Below are 8,623 nucleotides of genomic sequence, written 5' to 3'. Positions count from 1 at the left end.
CCAGAGCTGGAGAACTTTTGACTCTCAAGTTATATTAGTCTTGTAGCAAATAACTGAGCTGTTAGATGTCACAGAAAGGCTTGGTAGTACTGAGAATGATGGGAAAGGGAAGGTAATAGCATTTATTAAATGCCTACTATGTGCCAGGCACTGTGATAAGTGGTTTACAAATATTATCTTATTTGATCCTTACAATAACCCTGTGAGGTAGGTGTTGTTATTATCTCAATTTAACAGTTGAGGAAACTGAGGCAAACAGAACTTAAGTGACTTGTCCAGGGTCACGCAGCTAGTAGGTGTTTGAGGCTGCATTTGAACTCAAGTCCTCCTGACTCTACTATCTCCTGCACTATCTACTGTGCAACTTATTTGTGAATGTGAACATTTGTTGAGTATTTAAAATGCAGTTATTATTTGAAATGATAGATATTGTCCAAAGGTAATAGCATTTATATAATTTTAAAGTTTATGAATTACTTTATACTTTTATCTCGTTTGATCCTTGCAAAATTCCTTATTTAGTACAAAGCCCCTGTATTTATCAAAAAATTCTGTAAAACCATATCATCATCATCTTTCCTAACGTGAGGAAACTGAGATTTAGAGAGGTTAAATAACTTGCTCAAAGTCATGTACACATAACACTTAATTAGCTTCTCCTAGCATGTCCCCCTACTCCCAACTTGCATTCATAGGTTAGGTCTCCTGGGTGACAACTATCCCAAGCACTCTGTGAGTCTGACCTTCTAAAACTGTAACTCATGAGCCCCAACCAGTTCATTTACCTTTAACAATCAGACAGTTGACACAATTAGTTCAAAGGCAAGAGATACATATATAGGGAACACATATAACCAAGTCAAGTCAAATCTCTGACCCTGCACGATCCCAAAATCTCTTTTCTTCTAACAGAGGTTAAGGTACTTGACCAAGGTCATACATCCAGTAAGTGTCTGAAGCTGGATTTTGAACTCAGGTCCTCCTGACTCCAGGCCCAATACTTTATCCACCTTGCCACCCAGCTATAATAATAATAATTTTTTCAATTATCAAGCATCTATTTATTCTCCCTCCCACCTATTGGGGAAAAAAAAAAGAAAGAAAAACAGAACCTTTGTATCATATAAGCATAGTGAAGTGAAAAAGATCCCCACATTGGCAACATAAAAAAATATGTTTCTCCTGCATATTACTCCATATCATCTCTCTGTCATGAGGTGGAATAGCGTTTTTCATCATCAGTCCTCTGGAATCATGGAGTATTTCTTTATGCCTTCTGAGTTCCATACAAAAGCATCCAGTTAGTTGGATGTATCAGTAAGGCAAGTGTCACAATATCGATGGTGACCATGAATATGCTTGTATAGTTCTGTATCGCAGAATATAAGAGACTCTCCATATAAAAGGCAGAAGAAGTAAAACATTTATTCAGACACCAGAGGATCAAATCCCCAAACCAATAACTCCAATTCAACATAGAAGCAATTATATCCCCAAACCAGTAAGTCTACTTCGTCATAACAACAAGGAACTTAAAACACAATATCACAGCAGAAAGCCAAGCCATCTTGGTAACTTTCCCTCTGCTGGGCTTCCCAAAAACCCTCACAAATCCTAGCTGTCTGCTTGCCTGTATCCCCTCCTCCTGCAGTTCTGAGAGGGAGCTTAATGGCTACCCTCAGAGTGTACCCTTAGAGCCCAAAGGCTTCACAACCCTTGTGACCTAATTAGCAAAAGGGTGTGGGCCTTCTTACAAACAAGCCTCCCCTAATCAACCTTCCCTTAACTAGTTCTAACTGAGACCTATTAATGGGATTAACACCTCCCTTCCCCCGCCCCCCACCAAGATCTTTGATCACATCAACACCACTTTGGAAAAGAAAACTTTCCCAGAAATTGGAGAAAGTACAGCTTTCCAGCACATCCCTGAGGAGGAACTACCTGGGGAGGAGATATTTCTGCCCCATACCTGACCATGTCTTTTTCTATACCTCCTCTCTTTGGCCATGGCTAGACTTCGAAAGCTTCCAAGAGTCCAGAGAATGTTGGACTTCCCATTCTCCTAACTGGGACCCAAAATGGATGCCTCGAATCAGCTGATGGTTGTGTTTGTATTAGGAACAAAGAACAGATAGCTATAGATTCTCCATGCTTAAGGGAAATTTCTGAAGTACCTCATGAATGGGAGAAAAGGACTTCTGGGAACCAGAAACTGGGAGTTAGCCCTTTGCTACATATACTTTCTATGCTTGAGTCAAGTCATCTTTCCTCTGTACTCTGTGTGTGCTAGAGAGAGAGAGAGAAAGAGAGAGAGAGAGAGAGAGAGAGAGAGAGATGGAGAATATCTCACTGACTTTTGGAGGATGCTTTACATTCATTGTTCTTAATGTACCACTTTAGTAAATACTTCTTTCTAAAAGCTAAATGTCTGATGGACTAAACTGATTTTCAACCGATAATCTTGGTGGGGACCATAGCCAGCTGTGGGAGCTTAAGCTGCCGGTATTAGAAAATTACTCAGTCTCTCAGTGTACACTTAGAACCCTGAAGGGGAAATGTAGCCAGCTAAGCTCTGGGGACTCAACTCAGTGGGAGATGGGGTTCAGATAAAGATTCACAGAGCTTCCATGGGCCTTGGGGTTGGGGGAGGTCTCGTAGATTGCTTTTATATGTCATGGAAAAAAGCAATTTCTGTAATTAGAGGCTGAGTCTCCATCACTCCACTCACTTTGAGCTCTGTTTCCCTATGAATATGGCGCCAGTGGGTATACTCATATTCCAAGGGGAAATTGCCCCTTAGCTGAATCCAAACAAAGGGCCATGTCCTATAATCTTGTCACATTAATTAGGAAACTCATCAAATTGCCTACTAACTCCCTTGTTCCTCCTTCCCAATTATACAGAATAAGAGAAGTGATAACCTTGCTGTACTCTGCCCTGGTCAATCCACATTTGAAATATTGGGTTCAATTCTGGAAGGGGAATAGAGAATAGTGACAATCTGAAGCAAAGTCGGAGGAGAGTGACCGAGATGGCTGAAAGAACTCAAAATCATATCCTATGAGGAACCAGTGCAAGGAACTAAAGAGAAGACTTAGGGTAATATTTCTGTCTTCAAATATTTGAAAGGAAGAGAAATATGACACTCTTCATGGCTTCTGAGGGCAAAACCAGGAAGTTAAAGGGAGGCATATTTCTACTCAAAATAAAGAATTAAGAATTGTCCAAAAAGAGATGACAAAATCTTAAAATTTAAGTGTGCTTGGAGACCATCTAGTCTCATCACCTCATTTTACAGCTGAAGAAACAGATTCAAAGAGTGACATACTCAAGATTCCAAAGCTACTTAGTTGAGGAGATGGAACTAGAACCCAAGGCTTTTGAGGCTTGGGCCAACATCCTTTCACTTCATTGTACTTCTTTATGAGGTAGTGAATTCTCCATCAATTCCATCAATGGAAATGTTTAAGCAAAGGCTGGATAACTGCTTTATAGGGAAGTTGTAGGTGGCATTCATCCATCAGGCACATTAAAGAACTCTAAATAGGTCAGTTGGATCAGTCAGCCAACAAGGTTTATGAAGTACCTACAATTTACTAGGCACTGGGGAAGGCAAAAGACAGTCCCTGCCCTCAAGGATCTCACAGTCTAATGGGAGAGACAACATACAAACAACTGTGTACAAACAAGATAAATGGAGGATAAATCAGGGCTGGGCTCAGAGAGAAGGCATTAAGATCAAGGAGGACTGGGAAAGGATTTGCAGAAGCTAAGATTTTAGTTAAGACTTAGAGGAATTGAAGAAAGACATTAGGAAGGTTTGAGGAGGTTGAGGATTTCAATCATGAAGGACTGTCAGTGCCAATATCTGAAGTCATGAGACAGAATATCATTTGCAAGGAGCTATAAGGAAATAAGCATCATTGGATCAGAGAGAATAGGGAGGGTAATAAGGTGTAAGGAGACTGGAAAAGTTATGGTACCCATTATGTTATGTTACACATATCTATGTATTATATTTCTATAATATATTTACATATATTTATATTATATTTATAAAATATGTCTATATGTATACACTTATATATTATGTTACATATATTTATATATTATAATATGCATGCATTCTTAATGTACTGCTTTATGGTACATTATGTTATATGATATATACATATATATAATATATGTAATATAATGTATATATAATTTATACACAAATACATCTGTTGTTGTTCAGTTGTATCTGATTCTTTGTGACCCTGTGGACCATAATGTTTTCTTAGCAAAGATACTGGAGTAGTTTGCCCTTTCCTTCTCCAGTGGATTAAGGCAAACAAAGGCTAAGTCATGTGCCCAGGGTCACGCAGCTAGAAAGTGTCTAAGGCCAGGTCTTCCTGATTCCAGGCCCAGCACTTTATTCACTGGGCCATCTAGCTGCCCCACACATATACGTATACACACACATATATCCAATATTTATCCAAAATACACATACACACATACAAATATATACTGATAGATGAACTCTATAGGTTGTCCATCCTATTACAATTAAATCTGGATAATCAGTCATTCTTCATGTGTTAGAGTCAGGACATTGATTGGCTAACAATAGGTACCAGGCCAAGCCCTCCTTGGTCATTGTTTGGACCCTGATTAGCTCAGAGTGAATGTAAATAGCAATTGGTTCTGTTTTGACCAGAAACACTGAGAGTTTCGCCCGCCCAGATGTGTTTGGTTTTTTTTTTTTTTTTGACTAGGTAAAAGAGGCCATTTTCTGCCTCATTTGTTACCTAGCCTAATCACTGATGGGTGTTGCCTCAGTCAAACTGAGACCTGTTAAAGGCCTTAGCTTAAAGAAGCCTTAAAAAGGTCTCTAACTACATCTAGCCATCATCATGTTCTATATCTTGCTATAGAACCCAGATGGCTCTGGAGGAGAAAGTGAGGCTGATGACTTTGCCTATATAGCCCTCCTCCACTTAAATCCAATTCACTTACATGTCATGGCATCACCTTCTTGATGTCTTGGATCTCTTAGAGAGCAAAGGACAAAAAACAATAGTTAGAATCTGGACATAATCTTTTGAGTGACTATGGGTCTTATTTAAGATTTTTTAAAAATTTTTTTATTTTTTAATTTTCAGCGTTGATTTTCACAAGAGTTTGAATTACAGATTTTCTCCCCATTTCTACCCTCCCCCCCACTCCAAGATGGCATGTATTCTGGTTGCCTTGTTCCCCAGTCAGCCTTCCCTTCTGTCACCCCACTCCCCTCTCATCCCCTTTTCCCTTCCTTTCTTGTAGGGCAAGATAAATTTCTATGCCCCATTGCCTGTGTATCTTATTTTCTAGTTGCATGCAAAACCTTTTTTTTTTGTTTTTGAACATCTGTTTTTAAAACTTTGAGTTCCAAATTCTCTCCCCCCCTTCCCTCCCACCGACTCTCCCTAAGAAGTCAAGCAATTCAACATAGGCCACATGCGTATCATTATGTATAACCCTTCCACAATATTCATGTTGTGAAAGACTAACTATATTTTGTTCCTTCCTAACCTATCCCCCTTTATTGAATTTTCTCCCTTGACCCTGTCCCCTTTCGAAAGTGTTTGTTTCTGATTACCTCCACCCCCATCTGCCCTCCCTTCTATCATTCCCCCCCCCCCTTTTTTTAATCTTCTTCCTCCTTTTTTCCTGTGGGGTAAGATACCCAATTGAGTATGTATGGTCAAATACATACTCATACAGGTCAAATCTGATGAGAGCAAGATTCACTCATTCCCCCTCACCTGCCTTCTCTTCTCTTCCTACAGAACTGCTTTTTCTTGCCACTTTTATGAGAGATAATTTACCCCATTCTATCTCTCCCTATCTCCCTCTCTCAATATATTCCTCTCTGATCCCATAATTTGATTTTATTTCTTTTAGATATCTTCCCTTCATCTTCAACTCACCCTGTGCCCACTGTTTCTCTCTCTCCCTATATAGATACACATACATATATACATACATACACACTCACATATACATATCTATACATATATATATCTATACATATATATCTATATATATATATTCCCTTCAGCTACCCTAATACTGAGGTCTCATGAATCATACACATCATCTTTCCATGTAGGAATGTAAACAAAACAGTTCAACTTTAGTAAGTCCCTTGTGATTTCTTTTTCTTGATTACCTTTTCATGCTTCTCTTGTTTCTTGTGTTTGAAAGTCAAATTTTCTATTCAGCTCTGGTCTTTTCACTGAGAAAGCTTGAAAGTCCTCTATTTTGTTGAAAATCCATATTTTGCCTTGGAGCATGATACTCAGTTTTGCTGGGTAGGTGATTCTAGGTTTTAATCCTAGCTCCATTGACCTCCGGAATATCGTATTCCAAGCCCTTCGATCTCTTAATGTAGAAGCTGCTAGATCTTTGGTTATTCTGATTATGTTTCCACAATACTCAAATTGTTTCTTTCTGGCTGCTTGCAGTATTTTCTCCTTGATCTGGGAGCTCTGGAATTTAGCAACAATATTCCTAGGAGATTTCTTTTTGGGATCTATTTGAGGAGGCGATCAGTGGATTCTTTCAATTTCTATTTTGCCCTGTGGCTCTAGAATATCAGGGCAGTTCTCCTTGATAATTTCTTGAAAAATGATATCTAGGCTCTTTTTTTGATCATGGCTTTCATGTAGTCCAATAATTTTTAAATTATCTCTCCTGGATCATTTTCCAGGTCAGTGGTTTTTCCAAGGAGATATTTCACATTGTCTTCCATTTTTTCATTCCTTTGGTTCTGTTTGATAATATCTTGATTTCTCATAAGGTCACTAGCCTCTGCTTGCTCCAATCTAATTTTTAAAGTAGTATTTTCTTCAGTGATGTTTTGAACCTCCTTTTCCATTTGGCTAATTCTGCCTTTCAAGGCATTCTTCTCCTCATTGGCTTTTTGGAGCTCTTTTGCCATTTGAGTTAGTCTATTTTTTAAGGTGTTGTTTTCTTCAGTATTTTTTTCAGTATTTTTTTGGGTCTCCTTTAGCAAGTCATTGACTTGTTTTTCATGGTTTTCTCCCATCCTTCTCATTTCTCTTCCCAATTTTTCCTCTACTTCTCTAACTTGCTTTTCCAAATGCTTTTTGAGCTCTTCCATGGCCTGAGACCAGTTCATGTTTTTCTTGGAGGCTTTTGTTGTAGGCTCTTGGACTTTATTGACTTCTTCTAGCTGTATGTTTTGATCTTCTTTGTCACCAAAGAAAGATTCCAGAGTCTGAGACAGAATCTGGGTGCGTTTTCGCTGCCTGGCCATATTCCCAGCCAACTAACTTGACCCTTGAGTTTTTCAGTGGGGTATAACTGCTTGTAGAGTTAAGAGAACTATGTTCCAAGCCTGGGGGGATGTGCCAGCTCTGCCACACCAGCACTCCTCCTTCCCCAAGAACCCCCAACCCGGACTGGACTTAGATCTTTAGCAGGCTCTTCACTCCTGCTCTGATCTGCCACTTAGTTCCTCCCACCAGGTGGGCCTGGTGCCAGAAGCAACTGCAGCTCTAGCTCTGTAGCTGCCCCACCTCCTCTGCCCCTGGGGCGGTGGCAGAACCAGGAACTCCTTTATAAACTCTGTCCCCAGCAGCTTTTCCCACTAACCTTCTCTGTTGTCTTTGGTGTTTATGGGTTGAAAAGTCTGGTAACTGCTGCAGCTCACTGATTCAGGGCACTAGAGCACGCTCTGCCAAGCTCCTGGTCTGGTTGGTCCGTGCTGCCCATGCTCGCTCTGCTCCGCTCCGCTCTGCTCTGCTCCGCTCCCAGCTCAGTGTGGGATAGACCTCACCCAGAGACCATCCAGGCTCTCCTGGGCTAGAGCCCTGCTTCCCTCTGCTATTTTGTGGGTTCTGCAGTTCTAGAATTGGTTCAGAGCCATTTTTCATAGGTTTTTGGAGGGGCTCGGGCGAGGAGCACACACTAGTCCCTGCTTTCCAGCCGCCATCTTGGCTCCGGCCTCCAGATCTTATTTAAGATTAAAGGACTGGAAATAAAGATTTTGGAATAAATGGTTGCAGCCCCTGGAGTACTTAAGGGGCAGAATACAGAGGGAAAGAAGGAAGAAAAATACTTCAGGACAGAACCCTGTAGAATTCCAGATTTTAGGCTATGGGAATGTATGAACCGGATTTACCTTGAACACCTCTGATAAATCTCTGACTCCTGCTCCTATGGAGGGTCACCCTGGGAACATTAGAATTTGGCTTATGTCTCCTTAAGGACATGTTACCACCCAGGCCAACTAGCCATAAGATTCAGGAAAGTTTTATTTAATCCAACTAAAATGCAAAGGCTTGGACCCAAGTCATAGGACCACATGTCTAGAGGTCATTGAATCTGACCCTCTCATTTTACAGAGAGGTCATGGTCACTTAGCTAGCAGGTGGCAGTCAGAATTTAAACCTCAGTCTTTCTGAGCTGTCTGGCATTCAATGCCCCCATACCTTTTTGCCTCTCAGCTATTCATAATATGAACAATTCTGTGATTTAGTGGGCTCTACCTCCCTCCAAGGACTTATATAGGCTCTCCAAGTTACAGTTCCATTCTGGTCTTGAGTCCTCTCCCTATTGCCATGTGGGAAAG

Source organism: Trichosurus vulpecula, chromosome 1, assembly GCF_011100635.1.
Source record: "Trichosurus vulpecula isolate mTriVul1 chromosome 1, mTriVul1.pri, whole genome shotgun sequence".
Lineage (NCBI taxonomy): Eukaryota > Metazoa > Chordata > Mammalia > Diprotodontia > Phalangeridae > Trichosurus > Trichosurus vulpecula.
Note: the sequence above shows the minus strand (reverse complement) of the source record.